At 44.4% G+C, this 26,908-nt stretch overlaps 1 long non-coding RNA gene across 9 annotated transcripts in view; it reads right to left on the bottom strand.

Moving 5' to 3' along the window:
- Positions 1–16: 16 nt before the first annotated feature.
- The window catches only part of LOC109550153 (uncharacterized), a 28,622-nt gene continuing 1,730 nt past the window's right edge, over positions 17–26,908 (bottom strand). For 3 of the 9 annotated variants that reach the window (XR_012326706.1, XR_012326704.1, XR_012326699.1), the window contains exons 3-7: positions 25,951–26,054; positions 25,124–25,181; positions 19,375–24,149; positions 18,026–19,127; positions 17–12,151 (exon numbers count right to left, since the gene is read on the bottom strand). This is a non-coding gene — a long non-coding RNA (uncharacterized lncRNA). Of the gene's footprint in view, positions 12,152–18,025; positions 19,128–19,374; positions 24,150–25,123; positions 25,182–25,314; positions 25,375–25,950; positions 26,055–26,908 lie in introns of all 9 variants that reach the window. The other 6 variants (XR_012326700.1, XR_012326702.1, XR_012326703.1 and 3 more) reach the window with 6 other exon arrangements.

Here is a 26,908-nt window from a genome sequence, read left to right as displayed (position 1 = left end):
CTCACAGACCTAGAAAACAAATTATGGTTACCAAAGGGGAAGGGGGGGAGGGAGGGATAAATTAGGAGTTTGGGATTAACAGATACACACTGTTATATATAAAATAGATAGAGCTACCATATGATCCAGCAATCCCACTGCTGGGCATACTTCTGGAAAAAACCATAATTTGAAAGGATGCATGCACCCTGATGTTCTTTGCAGCACTATTTACAAAAGCCAGGACATGGAAGCAACCTAAATATCCTTCAACAGATGAATGGATAAAGAAGATGTGGTACATATATACAGTGGAATATTACTCAGCCATAAAAACGAATGAAATAATGCCATTTGCAGCAACATGGATGGACCTAGAGACTGTCATACAGAGTGAAGTAAGCCAGAGAGAGAAAGACAAATACCATATAATATCGCTTATATATGGAATCTAGAAAAATGGTACAGATGAACTTATTTGCAAAGCAGAAATAGAGTCACAGATGTAGAAAACAAACTTACGGTTACCAAGAGGGGAAAGTGGGGGGTGGGATGAATTAGGAGATTGGGATTGACATATACACACTACTATATATAAAATAGATAACGAATAAGGACCTACTGTATAGCACAGGGAACTCTACTCAATGCTCTGTGGTGACCTAAATGAGAAGGGAATCTAAGAAAGAGTATATATATGTATATGTATAACTGATTCACTTTGCCGTACGGCAGAAACTAACACAACTAAAGCAACTATACTCCAATAAAAATTAATGAAAATAAAATAGATAAACAACAAGGACCTACTGTATAGCACAGGAACTATATTCAATATCTTATAATAACCTATAATGGAAAAGGATCTGAAAAAGAATATATATATATGAATCATTTTGCTGTACACCTGAAACTAGCACAACATTGTAAATCAACTATACTTCAATTTTTTAAAATGTTTATTTTAAAAGGAAACTTTGTATCATTACTGCAAATGGAAACCAGTATCATTTGCCATAGATAGAAAGTAACCTTAAAAATAAACACTAAGTCAATTATATCTCAATAAAAGTGGAAAACATTAAAAAATATAATTAAAATGAATCAATGTTATTAAATTATAGCAAATTATTGTTGCCTGCTAAAGGCCTGCTTCTGGGGATGTTCTCTTTGTTATAAAAGGGGTCTAGCAAGTGTTAGGGAGATTGTAAAGCATACCAGTGCCTTGGTTAATTCAAAATGATTGAACAAGATTTGAAAAGTCAATAACTCTCACATCAGTGCTCCTGGAGCTCTAAGAATCAGCTCCTTAGGAAAGACTGTTGTATTGAAACAAAGAGAAATTTGAGTTCAGCAGGTACCAAGTAAAGAGTTTCAAGGACAGGCTGCTCCCAGTGTGCCCACCAACTGCAGGAAAAAAATGATAACTTGAATAAATCTTAAAGGATGGGCTGCATTTCAATAGGCAGAGAGGAGCAAGAAGGGGGTGAGAGTGGGAAAGGAGAAGAGGAGAGAAGACAATTCCCGGATGAGGACTCAGCTTGAACAAAGACTTAGAAGTCAGGGAGCACAGAGAGCATTCCTGAGGCTTGGGGTGGGGGGTAAGGAAGCAGTGGCAATAGTAGGAAAGGGTGCACTGAGCTGTCCGTGAGAGCCTTTGCTGCCAGAATGATGAGGGGGTACTTGATTTCGATTTACTGGGTGTTTCAGTTAGCTCCTGCTTTGCAAAAAACCTCCCTGAGAGTTAGTGGCTTACAACCACAAATGTGTATTATTTCTCTCAGCTGGGCAGTTCCATCTGAACTGGCTTGGCTGGTCTCTGCAGTCAGCTGGCACCTGGCTGAGGCTGGCTGGTCTAGGACAGCTTCACTCCTGTGTCTGGCAGAAGGCAGGCTGTGGGTTGAGGGGCCTCTGCTCCACATGGTCTCTTATCTCCCAGGGGGCCAGCCCAGGCTAAAAAGCAAACACACAGCAAAAGCACTTTTTAAGCCTCTGCTAGTGGCACAGATTTTCTATTATCCGATTAACCAAAACATGGCCAAGCCTGGAGTCAATACGGACACCAAGGGCACCAAGGGTGTGATTACAGGGAGGAGTAAACATATTGGGACCATAACTGCATCAGTCTCCCACAGTAGATAATGGAAGAGCTCTGAAAGCCTTTGAGCAAGGGAGTGGTGTGATTATGGAAGCATTATGGGAGGAAGGAACAGAGCATGGGATTATTTGAAACAATAATGATAACAATAACAATGCTGGTTTATACCTAAAATGTCACTTTTTCCACCAAGCACCCTATTTTATCTATTCAGTCTTTACATACATACATACATACTTAAATACATACACACACACACGCACATACACACACACACACACACCCCACATCTGTTAGTAGCCCCATTTTAAAGATGAGGAAACCAAGCCATGGAGAAGTTAAAGAGCTTGTCAAAGGTCATGCAGCTACTAAGTGGTAGAATTAGGATTCAATTTCAGGTAGCCTAACTCCATATCTGGCACGTATAAACACTGCACTGTCGACTGAAAAAAATGCAGTACCTAAAAGTTGAGAGTTATGTTTTATTCGGTGGACATTCTTAGGACTTCAAACCCAGGAGACAGCATCTCAAATAATGCTGAGAGACTGCTCTGAAGAGGAAGCAGGGATGCCAGAACATATGGAAGTTTTTGCAATAAAACCAGGTAGTCAGAACATTAAAGATCACTGTTAATAAAAGAAAACCAGATATCTCAAGTTAAGGAATTTAGCACTTTCCTATGTATGGAAAGATGCAAGAGCCTGGGCTCACTGAAATCATTCCTTTGATAAGCACTACAGCAGCTATCTGGGGCTGGTAGCCTGTGTTTTCTCATCCTGAGTTTCCTTCTGTGAACCGTCGGGGTGGCTGCAGCAGCTGACTGCTAGATGGGCTTGGCAGTGGGCAGCCCCTTTGTCTCCATCCTGAGTTCCCTCGGGGCGGCTGTATTGTAATGGCTTGAAGGCTGCAACATCCTTTGTTCACTGATATGGCAGTCAATATTTTCATTCTCAAAACCATGGAAGGACCCACGAAAAAGCCCTTTTGGTGGTCTGTGTGAGGAAGACGGGGCCAAATTTAGGGAAGTTGTAAAGGGGACAAAAAAAGAACAGATTCAGAGATGCTTCTGAGATAGACTCTGCAGCACTTGGAAAGTGATGTAGGGATGAAGGAGGAAAGTGTATGGGAGAGGTGTCAGGTGTGGGGGACTAGGCTGTGCCCTGCACAGGATTCAAGTACCAGGAGGGGGACTTACCTGGCGGTCCAGTGGTTAGGACTCCGCACTTCCACTTCAGGGGACACAGTTTCGATCCCTGGTTGGGGAACTAAGATCCTGCATGCCCCGTAGTGCAGCCAAAAAAAAAAAGAGAAAAAGGTACCAGGAGGACTTGCTGGTCTAGGGTGAATAAAGAGGAGGAGGATTTAGGGGATGTTGGGAAGGATGTTAAGGGGATGTCCGTTTGGGGCCGTCCAACAAAGTCTTGGAAGTAGGGGTCAGGAGACCCAGAGGGCTGGAGGTCAAGGCTACAGTTTCATAGGTCAGAGGCCCTGGTTGAAAGCATGCGAGAGGAGGATCCTCAGAGAGCAGGGAGGGGTGGGCACAGTGAGAAGTGGCAAGGTCTGAGGATGAAGACTAGAGGAACATCTGAAGGTGGACGCTGAGGGTGAGAGAAGAGAAGTCAGCCGGCCAGAGAGGGCAGAGTGGGCTGCCAAAATGTGTGGGTCTGGAGAGCTTCCATGGAGACTTGGGCAGCAGAGCCAGGTGCTGCAGGGAGGTGAGGAGGGGAGGAACTGAGGAAAACCATTGGCTCTGGTAATTTGCCAGTTGTTGATGAACACTGCTAGGGGCAGGACCAGACAGCTATAACAAAACAACAGGAATAACAACACAGAGCACTTAGTATGCATCAGGCACCATTCTAAGCATTTTACACATATTTACTCATTTACTCCTTACAATGGCCCTTGTCATCCTCCCCCCTCCCCTACTCCCAGCCTCCTGAGTAATCCTCAGACTCTAACCACAGTGGAAATAAGATATGGCTGCTTTGATCCTTCCCCTGAGCAGAGTTTTTCGTGGGCACATCCTCTCTCTTCCAAGCCTTTCTGGGTACAGAAATCCCTTTGGATCCTCCTGTGAAGACAGTGTTTTCCCCTATAAGGACCCCCCAACCAGGATATCTCTGTGCTCATCACAATGGACTATCTCAGCCTGGGTGAACCTCTCATTTACTTCTACTGTCTTTGAACTCTGCCCCAGAAATACATGCATCCTATTAAATTTTCAGATGCTCGAAAAACACTAAAAGCTCTTTAAATGCAATGACTGGGACTTATTCCTCCTCGAATCTCTCTTTGATGCCCAGCACAGTACTTGCATCTAGAACTAAATCAGTGTTTTCAAATTTATAGGTCAATACTCATCAGCAGGTTGAGAAGCCAATTTAGTATCTGTATTAGTTATCTATTGATGCATAACAAATTACCCAAAATTTAGTGGCTAAAACAACGTTTATCGTATCGTGGTTTCTATGGGTCAAGAATCTGGGCATAAAAAAAAAAAAAAGAATCTGGGCATGGCTTAGCTGGGTCCCTGGGCTCTGATTCTCTCACTGTCTCTCACTGTCTCTGGAGGCTTGACTGGGAAGAATCCTCTTTTTTAAAATTAATTAATTAATTAGTTAATTTTCGCTGCGCTGGGTCTTAGTTGCGGTACGAAGGATCTTTGTTGCGGCACGCAGGATCTTTGTTGCGGCACGCAGGATCTTTGTTGCGGCATGCAGGATCTAGTTCCCCGACCAGGGATTGAACCCGGGTTCCCTGCATTGGGAGCACAGAGGCCTACCCACTAGACCACCGGGGAAGTCCCAGAATCCTCTTAATCCTGTTGGACTAAGACCTCAAATCCTCAGAAGTTGTTGGCAAGAACCTCCCTCTGTTCTTTGCTATGTGGCCTTTCCATAGCACATCCCTCAACATAGCAGCTTGCTTTATCTAAGCAAGCCAGTAAGAGGGCAAGAGGGAGTGTCAGCAAGAGAGAGTGCTAGCAAGACAGAAGTCGCAGTCTTTCTTAACCTAATCCTGGAAGTGACATCTCATCATGTTTGCTGTTTTCTGTTCATTAGATGCAGGTCATTTGGTCCAGCCCACACTCAAAGGGAGGGGATTACATAGCGTATGAATATCAGGGGGTTGGAAACATTGCGAGCCTTTTCAGAAACTGCCAACCACAGTGGGTAATACCAACATTTCTTATGAATAGAATAGAATAGAATACAACAGGGAGATTCACATGTGGTAAGGGTATTATTTAACAAAACTTTTGTTTCCATCTTATACATATGTATGAACATACTGAGTCATGATATAAGTGTGGGATTTTTAAACTGTAAATCAATGTCAAAAATGCTTATGAGCCACTGTACTAGGTGATGGCTTGGTTCTCTCAGCATTTTTTTAAATTGAAGTATGGAAATAGAATTACAGATATAGAAAACAAACTTATGGTTACTAGGGAGTGAGGGGGTGTGGGTAGGGATAAATTGGAAGATTGGGATTGACATATACACACTGCTATATATAAAATACTATGCCCCAATAAAATTTTTAAAAATAAATAAATGAATAAATAAACTGAAATATAGTTGATTTACAATGTTGTGTTAGTTTCAGGTGTACAGTAAAGTGATTCAGTTATACATATATATATTCTTTTTCAGATTCTTTTCCATTATAGGTAATATATATGTATGTGTGTTATAGATGTCGAATGTAGTTCCCTGTGCTATAAAGTAGGTCCTTGTTGTTTATCTATTTTATATATAGTAGGGTGTGTCTGTTAATCCTAAGCTCCAAATCTACCCCTTCCCTCCTTCAGCATTTCTTAAATTTCAGCTTTATAGAATTATATATGATATATAAAATTGTAAGATATTTCAAGCATACATCGTAGTGACTTGGTATAGATATACATTGTGAAAGGTTTCCCCCATCTAGTTAATTAACACATCCATTACCTCCCATATTTATTCTCTTCTTTTTTATGTGTGAGAACATTTAAGTTCAATTCTCTTAACAAGTTTTAATTTTACAATACAGTATTATCAACTAAAATCACGATGTTTTACATTAGATCCCCACCTTTCAACGTTTTGAGTCAATGTGCATAAATGTTCCGTGAACATTAGGTGAAATGATGGATGGACAGTTGGGCAAGTGGGTGGATGGATGAGTGAATAAATGGATTGATGGGTGGATTGCTATATGGGTAGATGGATAGATAGATGGATGTTTACTGCTCTTCCAAGGTGATTTATCAGGTCAAACTAGCCCAGAATAAATTCTCACTGATCCAAATTCCTATACCATTTACTGCAAGTTTGTTTGTTTGTTTGTTTGTTTTAATGTTCCTAAGGGGGCTATATTTTTTTAATTATTTAAAAATATTTTAATATTTATTTAGTTATTTGGCTGCTCAAGGTCTTAGCTGTTGCACGGGCATACGGGATCTTCGATGCAGCATGCAGGCTCCTTTTAGTTGTGGCATGTGGGTTCTTAGTTGTGGCATGCAGGATCTAGTTCCCTGACCAGGGATTGAACCCAGGCCCCCTGCACTGGGAGCACGGAGTCTTAATCACTGGACCACCAGGGAAGTCCCTTCTGCAAGTTTATATAGCACATATACTAACAACTAACATATAGAGATGTTTTATTCTGATATTTAACTAATTCTTCTAACAAATATTGTATTTCATGTACACTTTGCCCCAAGTACTGTACTAGGTGTTGTGGATACAGTATTTAGCAAAAGAAACACGGTCCCTGCTTTCCTGGAGTGTTTAATTTGGTATTAGAGACAGACACTAAAAGAACATACAGGGACTTCCCTGATGGCGCAGTGGTTAAGAATCCACCTGCCGATGCAGGGGACACGGGTTCGTGCCCCGGTCCAGGAAGATCCCACATGCCGCGGAGCGGCTGGGCCCGTGAGCCATGGCCGCTGAGCCTGCGCGTCCAGAGCCTGTGCTCCGCAACGGGAGAGGCCACAACAGTGAGAGGCCCACGTACCGCAAAAAAAAAAAAAAGAAAGAGTTCAGCATGTCCAATGCTGTGTTTGAGATGTGGGAGACACATCCACCGGGGTGTCAATAACAATGTCAACACCTGCCTCTGTTGGGTCGCCTCGTGCCAGACTGGGAGCCACACTTCACATACATCTTCTTACTGGCTCCAGAAAAGACCACTGTGCAGTAACTTCCAGTGTTATCTCCATTTTAAGGATGTGAAAATTGAGGACAGAGATGAAATGACTTGCCCAGAGTCACATGGCTTGTACCTGGCAGAGTCAGGGATTCAAACCCTGTCCACCAGACTCCATCCACAAGGGTGTCAATTCCCCAAGCTACCCCTGGGAATGAGTTGGGGGAGGAGGTAGAAGTTGGGGAGGGGCCTTTAAGGCCTACACCCCTACTTAATTCTCATATCCCCTCCCACAGTGCCCTCAGAGAAGACAGCACCCCCAGCAGGCTTGTCCCAACCTGTCTGTGGATTCAGATATGTCTGGGCCTGTCTGCCTGAGAGCTTTGTGGGCTGAGTCTCTGTGGGGCTATTGGCATAAGGGATCAGAGAGCCTCATGGGAAAGTGCTGCCCAGAAGGGAAGAGTACAGCAACATGCTTAGCCCAAGCACGATGGGTCACCCAGAAAAGAGGGACAGTTTAAAAATATTTTAAATAATGTTTTTTTCCCCCTAACTACAAAAATATTACTTGCCGAGTGCAGAAAATTTGCAAAACACTCACACACATACACAAAATACAATGGAAAAAAATCACCTATAACCCTATCTCTCAAAGAGAGATAACCTCTGTTATCATTTGGATGCATGCCCTTCCAGTCTCATATTTACATATATGATCACTTTGTACACATGGTTTAGAGCCCTGCTCGTTTATTGCCATAGGAAGAATTCCTAGCAGTGAATTCCTAGCAATTAGGACAGAACAAGCATATATTTAAGTTTTTTAATGAAAATGCTATGACTCCTGGCAGGGCTGAGACTAAGCAAAGGTACCAAAGGTTCCCAAGATACAAACTTTAAGGAGGGCTCATGTGCCACAGCCGCAGAAAGCCAAACTCTGACAGCAGGTATTTGCAGCAAAGTAAGTGTTTATTTGCAGGATGCCCAGCAAGGGAGTGGGAGACAAGTCTCAGATCCACTCCAGCTTGGTCTTTGAGTTAGGGATGTTTTAAGGGGGAAGAACAAAGGGGCTGGGATTAATCACCTTGTGACATTTCTTAATCATGGTTTCGGGAATCAGGATGTCTCTGGTTTACAGTTCTTGGCCAGGTGGTCCATGGCTCAGGGGTCTGTGAGCTCATCTTGCCTTGGAGAAACAGCCTGAGTTTATACGTCAATGATTTCTACAACAGCAATTTTAGTACATTAACGATGTTATCGGCAGCAGCAATCTTAGTCATCTGACTCTGGTTAATGGGTGTTCAGTTAGCACAGGATTGAGGTTAGAGGGGACAAGAAAGGGATTGAGTTCAGAGGAGACAAGCAAGGGAATCAAGTTTTGGATAGAGAGATTAATCATAAACTCGGGAAGGGGACTCAGTTTTAGGGGGACTCAGTTTCAGTCAGTTCCGTAGCACTCTCTTTTGCATCCCGTGGCCAGGACTTGGTCCTGGTCACACCTAACTACAAGGGAGGCTGGAAAATGTAGTCCATGTCTGAGTGTTCATGTGCCCAGCTAAAGCTTGTGAATTTTATTGCTAAAAAGAAGGGGAAAATGGACACTGGGGAACGATTAGTGATCTCTGCCCAAGGGAGGGATTTGGGGTAGGGTTTCCTACATTTTAACAGGTAGAGATTAAGCCAAAGAAATAAATCTTGTTTTTCATGCTCAAACTACTGGGGTCCAGGAAAATATGATTTAAAGATTTTGTGTCCAGAGTCTAATTATGAAGGGTTGAGACTGACTGTGGAAGTATCCTCTACATGGCACAGGGCTGCAGACCCTACCTGCTTAGGAAGTGTTTATTGATCAACCATTCATTTATCAGCAGGCCAGGGAATCATTAATTCATCCATTCTCTTCATACTTTCTTGTAGATCAGCTTGTCTTGCCTCTGACTCCCCAGGATGTTGTTTGATGCTATCGGTTGCTATTCCAACATCCACGCCCTTCTTTTTTCTCATCAATAGAATCCACTTTTGTTTGGGGCAGCAATATGCCAACTACACACTCGCTTTCTGTGCCTCTCTTGAAACTAGGGGAGACCTTGTGTCATGGCCTGGTCAACAGTATCAGTTTCCTAGAGCTGCCATAACAAGGTACCATGGACTGGGTGGCTTAAACAATGGAAGTTTATTGTCTCACAGTTCTGGAGACTACAAGTCTGAAATCAAGTTGTCTGATTTCCAGAAGGAAATCTGGTTCCTTCTGAGGGCCGGGAGGGAAGGATCTACTTCCGTCTCTTTCCTTGGCCTGTAGATGGCCATCTTCTCCCAATGTATCTTTACATTGCCTTCCCTTTGTGCCTTCCCTCTGTGTCCAAGTTTCCCCTTTTTACAGGGACACCCTATTGGATTAGAACCCACCCTAATGACCTCATTTTAACTTGCTTGCCTCTTTAAAGATACAATCTTCAGGGAATTCCCTGGCAGTCCAGTGGTTAGGACTCTGCGCTTTCACTGCTGAGGGCTCAGGTTTGATCCCCGGTCGGTGAACGAAGATCCCACATACCAATGCAGTGCGGCCAAAAAAAAAAAAAAAAAAGATACAATCATCAAATGAGGTCACATTCTGAGGTACTGGGAGTTAGGACTCCAACATATATTTTCCTGGGAGGACACAATTCCACTCATAACACTAATGAAATAAAAACAGAAGTCAGCTGGGGGTATTTGGGCAAGTGTTTACTTTCCTGATACAATGAGACAACTTTCTTCCTGCCTTGAATGTAAATGTAATAGCTGCAGCCTTGGGTGCCATCTTCTGACCATGACAGAGGGACCCTGAATCAACTCCAGCAACCTCAGAGTTCTGGGCATCTTATTACGTGGCTTTCATTCAGGCTTTTGAGGAGAGGTTTTTGGGGGGTTTTTTTGTTTGTTTTTTTGCGGTACGTGGGCCTCTCACTGTTGTGTCCTCTCCCGTTGCGGAGCACAGGCTCCAGACGCGCAGGCTCATCGGCCATGGCTCACGGGCCCAGCCGCTCCGCGGCATGTGGAATCTTCCCGGACCGGGGCACGAACCCGTGTCCCCTGCATCGGCAGGTGGACTCTCAACCACTGCGCCACCAGGGAAGCCCCAGAGGAGAGTTTTTTATTACCTGCAGCTGAATGCATTCTTAACTGGTCCACCGTCTCCCTGGACTGTCTTTAGCTCATCTGCACTTGTTAGGGGACCTTCAGAATCTTATATAAGAACATCCCACTCATCTGTCTTCTGATGTCTTATTCTAAAGTTCTTGTAACTTCCAGAGCAACGGCAAGACACAGGCACACAGAGTCTTTACTGAAATGCCTGAGAAGCCTGGGCTTTGAAGAGACACGCTATTGGAATGCAGTGGACCTCATAGCTAAAGGCTGAGCCGGAGGAGAATTAGAAACAGGATGGTGATTGGGGTGAATGAGAAAGGGAAGTGAGAAAAGAGGCAAAAAGCAGATGGGTTTAGTAATGCTTCCTACTGAGGAGACTAGGGAAGGTGGATTTACTAGGATCGGTGAGAGGGGAGAACCTAGAGGAAGTCCCAAGGGAATTTCCTCCATTGCCTACATACAATAATGTAAAATCATAGGCTACATGAAAACTTGAGAATATCAGGTTCAGGTAGAGCAAACTCAGATGTTTCTGGGGTCCAGGCAGTAGCATGAGTGAGTGAAGTAGGCAGGTGGAGACTGGAAGGTGGTCCACCAGATGGGGCAGCGGTAAATCAGCATCCAGTCTTGATGATCTGCTCTGGGCCAAGAATTATTAAATTTGATTTTTCAAGAAAAGCTAGAAATCCACTTTTTATGTGGAAATCTCTAGGTTTTTAATGTGGAAAATTCATTAGGTGGTTTTGAACCATATGTGAGCCAAATAAAATACATCTGCGAGCTAGATGTGGTCAACCAGAGTGCCACGTCTGGTCCAGCCCTACCTCATACCGAAAGCAGTAGACCCCACTACAGTATCCTGCACAAGGGCTCCCCAAACCTCACCTTGAATGCCTCCAGTGACACAAGAGTTCATTAACAATCCACCAAATCCTACAATTCCAGACATCAACCCAGCGTAAAAAAAGCATAAGACCGCTTCCTCCATGCATCCAATACCCTTTTCTCGTTGCCTGGTTAAAAAAAAAAAAGTGCCATACAGAGACAACAGATACATCAGAATCTTTCAGGCCGTCCATATGGGACTAAGGCAGAAAAGAGAGAAACAGGTGGATGCACGTAAATACTTACGTCAGAAAACATAGGTCACTGTGACTGATTAGATATGAGGGGTGAGCAAAAGACAAATCGAGGTTGACCTTTAGTCTCTGGCTGGAGTGAGCCGAGGCTGATGGTGCCATGTCCCAAGAAAGGGCATGCAGGAGGTGGGAGAGGATTTGGAGCAGAGGGGGAGCAGCAGGCTCGATTTAGAGCAGCGGTCCCCAACCTTTTTGGTACCAGGGACTGGTTTCGTGGAAGACAGATTTTTCCATGGAAGGGGTGAGGGGGATGGTTCAGGCGGTAATGCGAGCGACGGGGAGCAGCAGATGAAGCTTCCCTCACTTGCCCGCCGCTCACCTCCTGCTGTGCGGCCCGGTTCCTAACAGGCCTCGGACCGGGGGTTGGGGACCCCTGATTTAGAGGATGTACAGTTAGATGTGCTTGAAGGACATCCATGTGGCAGTTAAAATCTGAGATGGGAGCTCAGCAAGGAATTGTGGGCTGAAGCTACAAGATATGGGAGCCATCGGCAGAAGCTGAAGCAGCAGGAGGGGGCGAGCTCACCTTAGGGCGATGTGGGGCGAAAAGGCAAGAGGACCAAGGGCAAAACCCGGGGAACATCAACATTTACATGAAGGGCAGTAGGTGGCAGATAGTAGATGAAGACCAAAATGGTGATGCCAGGAAGGGGCGACGAGAAATCCCTGAAATGCAAGGGGGGAGAAAGAGTTAAGAAAAAGAGAACAGTCAAATGAGGACCAAAAGTACCCACTGGATGTGGCATGGAAGCAGCTTCTGTGCAATGGCAGGATGGAGGCTCAACTGAAGTGGCCGAAGAGTGGATGCCTGGAAACGGAAGCGCGATCGGCAAGGGCAGACAACTCCTTCTAAAAGCTTGGATGGAAGGAAAGGAGGAAAACATGGCCTCAATAAACTGGGAAGGGCCTTAAGCCCTAGAGAGGGTAAACTTGGGCATATGTAATGTCTGACGCCAAAACATCAGGGGAGGCACAGAAAGTCCATTTGGAGAGACAGGAAAACACTGACCTGAACTCTGGAGCCCCTCAACCTTATTTTTATAGCATAAGATACAGCCTTCTAGATAACCCCATGTCTTAATTGGCTCAGGCAGCCATAACAAAACACCATATGCTGGGTGGCTTAAACAACATGAATTTATTTTCTCACAGTTCTAGAGGCTGGGAAGTTCAAGGTAAAGGGACCAGTCCATTTGGTTTCTGGTGAGATCTCTCTCCCTGACTAGCAGATGGCTACGTTCTCCCTGTATCCTCACATGGTGGAGACAGAGCTCTGGCATCTCTGCCTCTTTTTATCAAGGCACCAGCCCTACAGGATTAGGACACAACTCTTGTGAGCTCTTTTAACCTTAATTGCCTCCTTATAGGCCCATCTCCACATGTGATCACACGCGGGTTAAGCCTTCAGTAAATGAATTTGGAGGGAATATAATTCAGTGACCAGCATGCCATGTACTCACCTTTCTGTCTATTTCTGGAGCAAGCTATTTGACGTTTCGTGGGCCTCACTGAAACTGCCAAGCTGGAGCTCCCTCCACCTAACCACACCCTCCCTTTCTCCGCCTGTGTCTTCCCTTTTCTGACTCATAGGAAGGACATTGTTAAGAGAATTGCCTGATGGTCAAAATACAAGATGTTCTTCTGGAAGGAGGAAGGAGTCTGGAGCTTCCAAGAGAAACACCCTCATGCCAAGCCATGGGGTGGCTCGTGTGACTGTTGTATGGACACAGATCATTCCCACCAAGGATGCCCCCAAATACACCTGTAGCTTCAGTTGTCCAGCTAGGTCACAATAAAAGTGAGTTTTTAGGACTACAATATCCACTTTCCACCCAAGTCATTTTAGCCTCTAACCATTGAACAGTCCAGCCCCTGCCTATCCCTTCACTCCTTTTGACCCTGAATGTCCTATAAATCATTTATTTATTCAACACATACTTACTGAACACCTACATGTGCCAGGCACTGTGCTAGTCCCTGGGGAAATGAAGAGACCATGACAAGGTGCTTTCATGGCACTTACAATCTGGGGGTGGTGGTGGAGGGGGGGCAGTTATTAATTAAATAATCACACAGTTATAAATGTATAAGTCATGTGGAGGTGAGGCACACAATGGCACGAGAGCCTCTAACAAGGAGATCAGGCCTTGGCATCTTGGCTGATGAGAAAACTCATCTCGGTGGGATGGGAATGGTAAGGGATGAGTAGGAGTAAGCTAGGTGAATGTTAGAGAATAGGTTGGTTTTCTACGCTGCATATAGAAAATAGTAACACATTTACGCAGCTTTTTCTTTTTTAAACAACAAACTTAGCAACTTAAAAGAATACCTTTGTGGGAATTCCCTGGAGCCCCAATGGTTAGGACTCAGCACTCTCACTGCCAAGGGCCCAGTTTCAATCCCTGGTTGGGGAATTAAGATCCTGCAAGCTGCATGGTACAGCCAAAAAAAAAGAATACCTTTGCTATCTCACAGTTTCTTTGGGTCAGGAGTCCTAGCATAGCTTAGCTGGGTCCTCTGCAAGGCTGTAATCAAGGTATGAGGCAGGGCTGTGTTCTCACATGGAGGCCTGACTAGGGAAGGTGCAGAGGCTCTAGCGAGATGGAGTCTTACACAACACAATCACAAAAGCGACATTCTGTCACCTTTGCCATATTCTATTGGTTACAAGCAAGTCACAGGTCCCACCCTCACTCAAGGGTGTGAACACCAGGAGTTAGGGGTCATGGGGGGTCACCTTAAAGTCTGTACATCACAGAGAACAGCCAAAGGGAACAGCATGGGCAAAGGCCCTGTTATGGGAGTGAGCATGGTCCATTTGAGGAACAGAGCACAGAAAGGGAGAGGGAGATGAAGCCAGATCATGGAGGGCCTTATTCAGGATCCCAAGAGGTGTGGGATGTCATGGGTAGAAGGTGGTGGTACAAGACAGTATACGCTGACAGCCATTGCTACTCCAGGGCTTCTGAGCCTAACTCAGTCTGGAAAGATGAATGACCCCATCTAAATCCAGCCAGAAGACCTGGATGCAAGGAGCTGAATGCATCCCATGGACGCTCCATGAGGTTTGCCCTTGTTCACCCCTGAACCCAGAGCCATGGCCATACCAGCAGCTCAGCAGATATTTCTGAATGAATTAGTTAATGGAGATATGGAAGCCAGGTAGCTTGTCCAGAGCCTTCGTGGAGAATCAGATACCCTAATCGAGTCAAGTCTTCCACCCTGAACTCGACAGCACCACCCAGTCACCACTAAAGGATTCCCAATGAAAACCCTGGGCTTCACCTAAGAGAGCGCGGAAGCTCCCGGGGCAAAAGCGCCTCTTGACTCAACGTGGCAAGCACCCAATCTGGGCTGCCAGGCTCTGTACGCTGTGTGCCTTGCCTTTGGGCTGTGGCTGGCACAGGGCGTGGCACACCATTCATTGTGGATGACAGTTTTAACAGTGCTCTCATTAAAAAATAAATAAAAAGTGCTGTCTCTGGTTGGAGCTCAAGCTATCTAAGCCAGCACATGCCGCTGGATGTGGTATGGCGTTAGTGAACTGCCCACTTTCACCCTGCAGGCGAGGGGTGACAGAGGAAACGTTATACCCATGAAGAATCTTCTACTAGATACTGAGATGGAGAGAGAAAGACAGGAACTGCAGGTGCTGACTTGTAGTAAACAGGCAGACAATAAACAGGCTTCAGCAGAGGACTTATGATACCTAAGTAACTTGGAACAAACTGTACCTCATTTTCTGAAGTCGGCAACTACAGACTTTCATTTTTTTTGCAACACCGCACCATGCGAGGCTTGCAGGATCTTAGTTCCCCGACCAAGGATTGAACCCCTACCCTCTGCAGTGAAGCATGGAGTCCTAACCACTGGACCCCAGGGAAGTTCCTACAACTTTTGTTGGTGTCACCTGACAAGGCGGAAATACCAAGACTGAAGCATGGCCTCTGCTTCAGTCAGACATGCTGCCCTCTACCCTCAGGGGCCCTGGCACCTTCTAGGACCCAGATTGGTACCTAATCATCATTCCCATCTGCCAGACCTTGGCTGGGCCTGACACTTAATCCTCAGAAGAGCACTCTGTGAATGAGGGACTCCTCCTTTTATTCACATGAGAGAACACGTTCAGGCTCATGGTCACACAGCAAGCAGGTGGGAGAGCCAGCTTTTAAACCAAAGCACGTGTGAGGTCACAGCCTGTGCGCAGTGGACGGTTCCCAACGCAGTGAGAGGGTAGAGAATTTCCAGAGACACGTCAGGGGACCTCGGGCAAGTTAGCCTCTCTGAGGCTGCATCCTTATCTGTAAAACAGGCATAATAATACCCATCTTGTATGGAAGTTGGGAGTATTTGAGATAAGATCTCTACAAGGCCTAGAATAGCCCTTGATTCAGGCTCGCTGTCTATAAAAGTCATCGATGATTATTATTACCTTCTGAACACATTCTGCCTTTTATGTATCAGGAGCTCAAGAAATGGCTGCTGCTCATCCGTGCATGAGTTCAGCAGATGTGACAATAAAGAATGGGTCCCCAAGGGGCACCTTGCCCTCTTTATGATGCAGGAAGCCAGTGGGCACAAGAGGAAACACATAGGATGGCCAGCCAGAAGCTTAAGAAGTCATAACCTCTTTGAGTCTCAGCTGCTTTATCTGTGAAGTGTAAGAATAATGATATTGATAATAATAATGAAAATAATAAGCAGGCTGCCTCCATCACAGGGCTGTGGCTCAGCTTAAGTGAGATAATGGTCTGACAGTGCTTGTTAAAGTGGAAAAGTGTTATCTAAAGATCAGGAGCTATTATCCCTATGATGATACAGATGGAGAGTGGGTAGCCTCATTACAGAGGGCAGAAAGAGCCCCCCTCTGCCCCTGGGAAAGACAGAACCAGAGAGAACAGAGGTAGCAGTTATGTACAGGGGAGTTAGAAGGAATGAGTTTGGGGAGGCCCTGCTGGCTAAACACTGGAATAATAAGTTACAGAAGGAGCATCCCTGGGTTGGGGACACCCAGGCCACTTCCATTTTTTGAAACTCAAGTTATACTAATAAACATTAAAAACAAAAAACTAATAAACATTAAAATAAAACATTAAAATAAACTAATAAACTAGAAAGGGCTGCCCAAATGTGGTATATATTGCATGTTCAATCCTGGCAGCACATCGGGTATGGGTCCAGGGGTCACAATTGCATCAGCAGCTTTCAAATCACCAACTATCTAGATAACCTCATTCAGAGATAGATTCTGCTCCCAATTCCAACATGTGCATTTTTTCCTCACCACCAAGCAATTCTCCAAGACCAGCTGGGTGCCCTATAATTCTGACACTAAGTACGTGGAGGTAGTGTCAGATGCCACAGGTTAAGGGCTCAGTCCTACAGGACTGCTCCCCTCCAACTTCAGATGCCAATCTCAAGTTCAGGTTGTCGCCTGTGCTTCTGACCGAGTGGCTATAGACAGGTGATTCCAATTACTGCCCCCCTCAGGTTCAGATTAATTTGCTAGAGCGGCTCACTCTAGAACTCAGAGAAACATTCTACTTACTAGACTACTTACTGGATTACTATTAAAGGATATAACTCAGAACAGCCAGATAGGAAAGATGCTTAGGGCAAGGTATGCTTTTTCTGGGCGTACCACTCTCCTCAGATCTCCACATGTTCATCAACCTGGAAGTTCTTTGAACCTCCCCCCTTCGCCCATCCCCAATCTTTTTGGGTTTTTATGGAAGCTTCATTACATAGGCATGATTGATTAGATCATTGGCCATTGGTGACTGAACTCAATCTCCTGTCCCTTTTTCCTCCCCAGAGGTCAGAGGGGTGGAACTGAAAGTTCCAGCTCTCCAATTACTTGGTTGCTTCCACTGGTGACCAGCCCTCCTTCTTAGGTGACCTAAGGGCATTTCAAGAGTCACCTCAACATCACAAAAGACACCTTGATCACTCTCTTCACTTAGGAAATGCCAAGGGTCTTAGGAACTCAGTGCTAGGAACAGGGACTGAGAACAAATACGTATTTCCTGATATAAATCACAATATTACAAGAGCTAATACACAGCCTGTACATTTGAGGCCAGACAAGACCCTCCTAGTTCCCTACGGTAGGTTCTGGGAGAGGGAGCAGAGATATCTTTTTCCTTGAAATTCTCATCTGATCAACAGACTGTGGTATATCCATAAATGAAATACCACTCAGCCATAAGAAGGAATGGATTGCTGATATAGCAACACATTGTGCTGTATATAAAACAGTATACACAGTGTGCTTCCATTTATATAAAGTTTTAGAACAGGCAAAGCTAAGCTGTAGTGATAGGCAGTAGATCAGTGACTATCTAAGGCTGGGGCTTGGGGTGTGAGGTGACGACTACAAAGAGGGACAAGGGAACTTTGGGGTGTGAGGGAATGTTCTAGATCTTGATTGTGGTGGTATTTACAAAGATGGAAACATTTGTCAAAATTCGTCGACATGCACACTTGAAAGAGGTGCACATAAATTACACCATAACCCAGTTGATAAACACAAATGCTCACCTGAATAGGGCCACTGCAGAACTGCCCGCAACTGTGTCTAATGTTTGTATCTCAGCTTCCACAAAGACTCCCGAAAGTCAATTCAACACCACGGACCACAGGCTGGTTCTGAGCCAGGCCCCAGACGATGCAAGGTGAGGAGGGGCCCAGTTCTCGCCTTTGAAGAGTTCACGGTCTTGCAGGGAACCAGATGCATAAGCATGCAACATTCACGCACAAGGTTGGTACAAGTGACCTCAGTGTACACAGGGCACTATGGGAGCTCTGGGGGAGGGAATCAGCTCTGGCCGGAAGGAGGAAAGTCAAGGCAGGTCAACCCACACAGAGTATTAAATAGGAGTCTGGGTTAGGCAGGGAAGGGGAGGTGGGGAGGAGAGCATCACCGTAGGCAGAATGGTCACTCCCCTGAGCTGGGGGCCCTCTGTCCTGTTTACTGCTATATCTCCTCCCCTAGAAAGTACCTGACACTCAGTAGGTGCTCATTAAGGATCTGTTGAGTTAATGGACAATATAAACAAAGAAAGGGGAGCTCCCTGGCGGTACAGTGGTTAGGACTCGGCGCTTTCACTGCGGGGGCCCAGGTTCAGTCCCTGGCCGGGGTACTAAGATCTCACAAGCCATGCAGCATGGCCAAAAGAAAAAAAAAAAAAAAAGCAAAGACAGGGTCTGCAAACTATGGCCCACAGGCCAAATCCAGCTGGCCACTTGCTTTTATAAATAAAGTCTTAACTGGATCCATGCTCATTTGTTTACATGTTGTCTCAGGCTGTTTTCTCACTACAACAATAAAAGTTGAAAACTTGTGACAGATACCATATGGCCTGTAACACCTAAAATATTTACTCTCCAATCTTTTATTGAAAAAGTTTGCTAACCCTTGAGCAAAGGCAAGGAGGCGAAGCTTTTAGAGTTAATCCCAAAGGCTAAGAGGAAGGAAATTAGGTAAGGTGAGAAAAACAATGCGAATGGATCCTTCATTGTCCAGTTACAAAATGTGTGTACACATTGACTTACCTTTTCTGGTGGATACATAGATTAATGCCCTTGACACCTGATCTAACTTCCTTTTGGTCTGCCTTCTTACACTGCAGAGGCTGGAAGGCTGAAAAACAGTATTTTTTATGTTCCCTTGCAGCAAAACCCCCCAGATGCATTTCGGAGGTTGGGGTTACACCAGTCAGATGCCTTCAGGGACTTCCCTGGCAGTCCAGTGGTTAAGACGCCATGCTCCCAATGCAGGGGGCATGGGTTTGATCCCTGGTTGGGGAACTAAGATCCTACATGCCGCGTGGCGCGGCAAAAAAAAAAAAAAAAAATCAGACGCCTTCACACAAGACTTGAGTGCTTACCTGAGTGTAGAAGGGAGAGAGGCAGTGTTGCTCTGGGCCTCCACTTAGCGGATATCGGTCTAGCAGACCGTGTGGCTTTGAAGCTGAAAGTGCGGCAGCAGCAGCCTGATCTCTGAATGTGGCTAAGATGGGCCTGGCAGTTGTTTATTATTTCACAGGTCCCTGACTCTCAACCAGGTTGCAGCTCTCTTGCAGGATCAGTTCTGCAGGGTTCTGACAATCATTCCTGGAGGACTAGCCTTGAGCCCATTCTTCTAGTTTATCCAGTGTGTTTCAAGCACCTACTTCTCTGAATCAACCTTTTCTGTTACTGCAACTGACTCCTGATGGATATACTATTTAAACATTTGTGCTGTGCTCTTTAAAGGAAACCAGGTAGATTAATAAACATATGTGTTTAGCTCTTCTTTCCCACTAGACCCCCCGCTAAAGTAAGAGCAGAGGAATTTTTTTAAAAAAGTATAAACCCATAAGGACTAAGAAGTCAGGAAAGGATATAGCAGTGGAAGAATAAAGGCAACAACATTTTGGAAGCTGGAAAGCAGAGGGGGAAGTGGTAAGTGACTTAGCAGAGTGGGAAAAGTGAAGGTGGAACAGCTAACAAGAAAAAGGCCAGTTCGCCATATGACCCAGCAATTCTATTCCTGGGTATATATCCGAAAACCCCAAAAACACTAATTTGAAAAGACACATGCACCCCAATATTTATACCAGCACTAATTTACAATTGCCAGGGTATGGAAGCAACCTAAGTCTCCATCAACAGATGAATGGATAAAGAAAATGTGATATATGTATAATCACCAGATGTGTATACACACACACACACACACACACACACACACACACACACACCACACAATGGAATACTACTCAGCCATAAAAAAGAAAGAAATTTTGCCATTTGCAGCAACACAGATGGACTTGGAGATGAAATAAATCAGATGGAGAAAGACAAATACAATATGATATCACTTACACGTGGAATCTAAAAAATACGGCAAACTAGTGAATATAACAAAAAACAAACAGGGACTTCCCTGGTGGTGCAGTGGTTAAGGATCCGCCTGCCAATGCAGGGGACACAGGTTCGAGCCCTGGTCTGGGAAATCCCACATGCTGCGGAGCAACTAAGCCCGGGCACCACAACTGCTGAAGCCTGCGCTCTAGAGTCCGTGCTCTGCAACGAGAGAAGCCACCGCAATGAGAAGCCCGCGCACCGCAACGAAGAGTAGCCCCTACTCGCCACAACTAGAGAAAGCCCACGCGCAGCAATGAAGACCCCATGCAGCCAAAAATAAATATAATTAATTAATTAATTAAAAAAGAAACAGGCTCACATACATAGAGAACAAACTAGTGGTTACCAGTGGGGAGAAAGAAGCGGGGAGGGACAAGATAGGGATAGGGGTTAAGAGGTACAAACTACTATGTAGAAAATATATAAGCTACTACAAGGAAGGAGATATATTATACAGCACAGGGAAGATAGCTAATATTTTATAATAACTATAAATGGAAAATAACCTTTAAAATTGTGAATCAGTATGCTGTACATCTGTAACATATATTATGCATCAACTATACTTCAATTTTAAAAAAAAAGAAAAAGTCCAGTTCATAGCACAGCACTCCAGGAGGGCTGATGAATCAGAGGCTCCAGGTATCTCTGTAGTCAGAGGTGCAAAGTAGGGCTGAAGAGATAAAAAAAAAACTAGTTCAAAATCTTTCAAAGGAGCAGCTGGAATCCTCCCAAATCTGCTCCACCATCCTGCCCAGCTAAGATGATGGGAGTGTCACCTTCCTCCCCAACGCCTGCAGGTGATGGGAGGGTCACCTTCTAACGAGGCTGAACAATAGATGCAGCAGGTATCTGGGGACACCTGGGTCCCTGGAGACACCCCCCAGGTGTGGCCTGGGGAAGGTATACTGAAAGCAATGGAGTCAGTGAAAGTCTGCGTTCTGGATGGAGACCCCCACTCCTTGCCCTGCCCCAGCCTGGGTCTCAGAACCCGGCACACAGACTTCTACTCCCCAGGCAGGAGAATGGAGGACGCTTCTTGGGGAATATTGATCAGCAAAGACAAAACATCTGTAGGCACTGACATTTGGGGGTCCCCCAGTGAAATGGCTGGTCTGGATCTGATGATCTCACAGAGAACCTCATCCTGAGACAAGCCCTCCCACCCACTCCTCTCACGCAGAGCCTCCTCTAAGTATTTTAGCCCCTCACTAGAGGCTGACTATGGAAGGACAGCCAAAACTCATCAGGCATGTGAGGAACGCTTCTAACCTGAAAAACAGGGCCTTAAAAGCAGGTAGAGAAAGTAAACCCAAAGAAATAGAGACAATGCAGGTTGCAAAACTTCAAAGTTTTGAACTTTGAAGATATTAGATATCTTCAAAGATATTAGAACTTCAAAGAGTCTCATATCTGAGGGAGATAAAAGATACTGCATTGTGGTAGACTTATACTGGTGTCCCCCAATGAACTATAACTCCTGGTATGTAGGCTCTTGTCCTCTGCCACGTTGATTCTGGGCTTGGCCATGTGACTTGCTTTGGCCAGTGGGACGTTAAGGAGTGTGGTGCAAGCCAGGGTTTATGAGTGCTTGCACGCTGGGCTTCTCCTGCTAAAACACTTACAACCTTCTTGACTTTGGGCAAGTGTGGTGGTTTTAAAACATGTCCACAAATTATCTGATATGCTGTCCTTCAAAAGGTGGAGCCTAATTCCCCTCCCAAAAAATGTTGGCAGTACTTAGTGACTTAATTCTAATGATTAGAATGTAGCAGAAGTTACATTCCAAGCCTAGGTCATAAGATTCACTGTAGCTTACTCCTTGTTCCCTCTCTTGGTTCAATCACTCTGGGAGAAGCCAGCTGCCATGACATGGAGAGACACAAGCAACATTATGGAGAGGTCCATGTGCTGAGGACTGAGACCACCTGCCCCCAGCCATGTGAAAGAGCTAGGAAGCAAATCCTCTGGTCCCAGTCAAGCCAGCCTTCAGGTAATTACAGACCAGGAAACCATCTTCACTGCAACCTCATGAGAGGGTGGCTTTCCTGACCCTCAAAACCTAAGAGTTAACAAACGTTTGTTGTTTTAAGCCACAGTTTTTGGGGCAGTAATTTGTTATGCAGCAATACATAACTAATGCATCAAGTTATTCAACTTTTTTGAGCTTCAGTAAAACGGATATAATAATGGAGACTACTGCACAGGGTTGCTGTCAGAAAAATACAAAGCAGTGGTGCACATAAAGTGCTTAGAAGAGTGGGGTATTGTAGTCACTCTTGGACGTTGGTTGCTGTGGTTGCTATCGCTCAGCTGAATCTAAAAGGTGCTTTGCTAATCTACAGTGCTCCCACTTCCTTGAGTTCTTCATCTGGGAGTACATTTCCCCAGAGAATGTCAGCTTAGGAAGGAAGTTTTTGCCAAGACAATTCAAAGGGGAAAGAATAACCTTTTCAACAAATGGTGCCAGGTCAACTGGATAGCCACATGCAAAAGAGTGAACTCGGACCCCTACCTCATACCATATACAAAAATTTACTCAAAATGGAGCAAAGACCTAAATAAGAGCCAAAACTATAGAACTCTTAGAAAGAAACATAGGCACAAATTTTTGTGACATTTGATTAAGCCAACAGTTTCTTTGATATGACACCAAATGCATAAGCAATCAAAGGAAAAAAATAAATTGGACTTCACTGAAAGTAAAAACTTCTGTGCTTCAAAGGATGCCATCAAGAAAGTGAAAAGACAACCCATAGAGTGGGATAAGTTATTTGCAAATCATGTATCTGATGAGGCTCCAGTTTTCAGAATGTACGAAGAACATTTAAAACTCAATAAAAAGACAACCTAACTAAAAAATGATCAAATGATTTGAATAGACATTCCTCCAAAGAAAATATACTTTGTAATAGTCAATAGGCACATGAAAAGATGCTCAATGTCATTAGCCATCAGGGAAATGCAGATGAAAGCCACAATGAGATAACACTTCATACCCACTAGGTTGGCTACAATCAAAAAGACAGATTATAAGAAGTATTGGCAAGGATGTGGAGAAATTGGAACCCTTATACACTGCTGGCAGGAATGTAAAATGGTGCAGCCACTCCAAAAAACAGACTGGCAGTTCCCCAAATGATTGAACCCGGAGTTACAACACAACCCAGCAATTCCATCCTAGGTATATACCCAAGAGAACTGAAAACACATTCACACAAGAACTTGTACACAAATGTTCATAGCAGCATTATTCATAATAGCCAAAAAGCGGAAACACCCTAAATTTCCATCAACTGATAAATGGATAAACAAAATGTGGAATATTATTCAGCCATAAAATGATCCAAGTACTATATACATGCTACATACAGTTGAATCTTTTTTTTTCTTTCTTTTTTTAAATTTTACTTATTTAATTTTTGGCTGCGTTGGGTCTTCGTTGCTGTGAGAGGGCTTTCTCTAGTTGTGGCGAGCGGGGGCTACTCTTCTTTGCGGTGAGCGGGCTCCTCATTGCGGTGGCTTCTCTTGTTGCGGAGCACAGGCTCTAGGCAGGTGGGCTTCAGTAGTTATGGCACGTGGGCTCAGTAGTTGTGGCTCGCGGGCTGTAGAGCGCAGGCTCAGTAGTTGTGGTGTATGGGCCTGGTTGCTCTGTGACGTGGGGGATCTTCCCGGACCAGGGCTTGACCCTGTGTCCCGTGCACTGGCAGGCGGATTCCTAACCACTGAGCCATCAGGGAAGCCCCGGTTGAATCTTGAAAACATAGTAAGTGGAAGAAACCAGTCACAAAAGACCACATGTTATATGATTTAATTTATATGAAATATCCCAAATAGGGAAGTCTATACAAATAGAAAGTAGATTAATTGTTGCCTGGGCTGAGGAGTTTGAGAATAAACAGTGGGTGACTGCTAATACATACTGGGTGTCTTTTTTTGAGTGATAAAATGTTCCGGAATTAGACAGTGGTGATAGTCGCACAACTTTGTGCATGTACTACTAAAACCCACTGAATAGTATACCTTAAAAAGTTGGATTTTATGGTAGATTATTTTAATCTCAATAAAGCTGTTATCCAAAAATGGAGCAAGTTTTTAGAAAGGGTGTGAAAAATTAGCTGAGTGAGTTTTTTTAGGGTTTTCTAGAGGTGATGAAATCCATACCAGGTACATACACAAACGCATGTACATACACAACCAAATGCATTCACGCGCAAATGCACGCACACACACATTAATTTCAAAAGAACACTGAAGCAATTTTGTGGTACTTTTGAAAACAGAACATGTGACTATGACACCTTTTTTTTTTGGCCTTGCCTCCAGGCTTGCGGGATCCCAGTTCCCAGACCAGGGATCCAACCCAGGCAGTGAAAGCACCGACTCCTAACCACCGGACCACCAGGGAACTCCCTGACACCTTCTAACTGGGAAAGGAAGACACCAGAGGTCCCAAGAAGAAAATCCTAAACAATCTTTTTTTTTTTGGCCACATGTAGTGCGGATCTTCGTTTTCTGACCAGGGTTTGAACCCATGCCCCCTGCAGTGGAAGAGTGAGCCATAACTGCTGGACTGCCAGGGAAGTCCCATATCACCATTAATTTCAATATGACTTTGCTAGAAGGCAATTATTTGCCAAACAGTTTATACACTTAACTCACGGGACTACTCGGTGAGGTAGCATCATTATCTCCATATTACAAATGAGGATCAGAGAGTGTAAGTACCTTGCCTGGGGTCACACAGCATGTTAACGGGAGAGCTCCTTTCTCTACTCCAGGCTACCTATCAAAATGAATAAAAAAAAACAGTTGATACTCCCCATCCCTGAAACTTCAAAACTGTACCCTGGTGTCAACTTCGTTTACTTCTTCTCATTCTATACTACAACCCAACATCTATGTCCAACTTTTCCTACCTCCTTCACACTTTGCTCTGGCCAGAAATATCTCCCTGGTCTCCCTGAATGTCCCAAAATCTGTTACCAAAAAAGAGATCAAGGAGGGGTACATGTTGTAATCAGTGTACTTCGTAAGCTCTACACAGATGTAAACTAGCATTTCACCTTTTCCTTCCTCTAGGAAGTGCCTTCTCTTGACATATGCAAAGCTTTAGGATCTTTCAAGATTGAGCTCAGTCCTCTCCAACTCTGGGAACCTCCAGACTGCAGGGTAGGCAGGGGGCTTTTCCTAGATTCCTGGACATTCACCATAAAATCCCTTCCACCTCATGCCCTGGTCCAACCTGACCACCAACCACAATATTTGCTTTGCTGTATAAGTTCTTTTGTCTGTATTTTTGTTAAGAAGTAATAGCTGTTTTACCTGGGCTGAACACTGGGTATTAGTCTCAATTTCCTCATTCGTCAAATAGGAACGATGATAGCTATGTTTGTGGTACCCATGATTTTCTTTTCAATTCCATTTTGGGAATGATGTGGACAGAGGCAATGTTGACTAGAGCAACAGTTCTCAAAGCGTGGTCTGGAGATACCTGGGGGTCACTGAGACCCCTTCCAGGGACTTGTGAGTTTCCTATTTTTTCAACTACATACCTGTGTGAATCTGAGTTTTCTTCTTATACTTGAATCAACACAACAGATTGAACGCAGAAACAGATGTGAGGGTTTCCCTGGTTGCACAGTGGTTAAGAATTCGCCTGCCAATTGAGGGGACACGGGTTCGAGCCCTGAGCCAGGAAGATTCCACATGCCACAGAGCAGCTAAGTCCATGCGCCACAACTACTGAGCCTGCTCTCTAGAGCCCGCGAGCCACAACTACTGAGCCCGCATGCTGCAACTACTGAAACCCGCGCACCTAGAGCCCATGCTCTGCAACAAGAAAAGCCACCACAATGGGAAGCCTGTGCACCACAATGAAGAGTAGGCCACGCTCGCCACAACCAGCAACGAAGACCCAACACAGCCAAAAATAAATAATTAAATATATAAAAAATCTTTAAAAAAAGACACAGATGTGAGATTGCAGCTGTTTCCTATTACGGATACATTAAAATGTTTGCCAAAATGTAAAAAAACCCCACTGTTTTCACTAATTTTTTAGGAAAATATAACTTTAAAAATAAAATATTATGTTTACATGGGATGACATTATTTTATGAATTGGTAAACATTTAAAGATTGTTTTAGTTTCTAATAGAGTAATTATCAAGATATAATCCACACAAACAAAAGCTCTTTGGGATCCTCAATAATTTTTCAAGAATGTAAATTTTAACATCAAAAAGTTTGAGGATCCCTAGAGGAAAGAAAGTGTTACAGATTTGAATTTTCCAGGTACCTCGTGGTCTTAACCTTCCCCTGTGCTTCAGTTTCTTTTATCTCTAACACAATACTCACTCATGTGACATGGGCAGCTATTAATTTATTTTCTTAATGTTTATATGTTGCATTATGTCTGTATATAAGGACTGTCTGTGGAAGAATACACAATAAGCTCGTCCCAGTGGTTCACCCTCGAAAGGGGAATTGGGAAACTGGGAAAGGTGGCAT

The sequence above is a fragment of the Tursiops truncatus genome, chromosome 16 (genome assembly GCF_011762595.2).
Source record: "Tursiops truncatus isolate mTurTru1 chromosome 16, mTurTru1.mat.Y, whole genome shotgun sequence".
NCBI lineage: Eukaryota > Metazoa > Chordata > Mammalia > Artiodactyla > Delphinidae > Tursiops > Tursiops truncatus.
The sequence above is the reverse complement of the archived record's forward strand: the minus strand, read 5'-3'. Positions and strand labels throughout refer to the sequence as shown.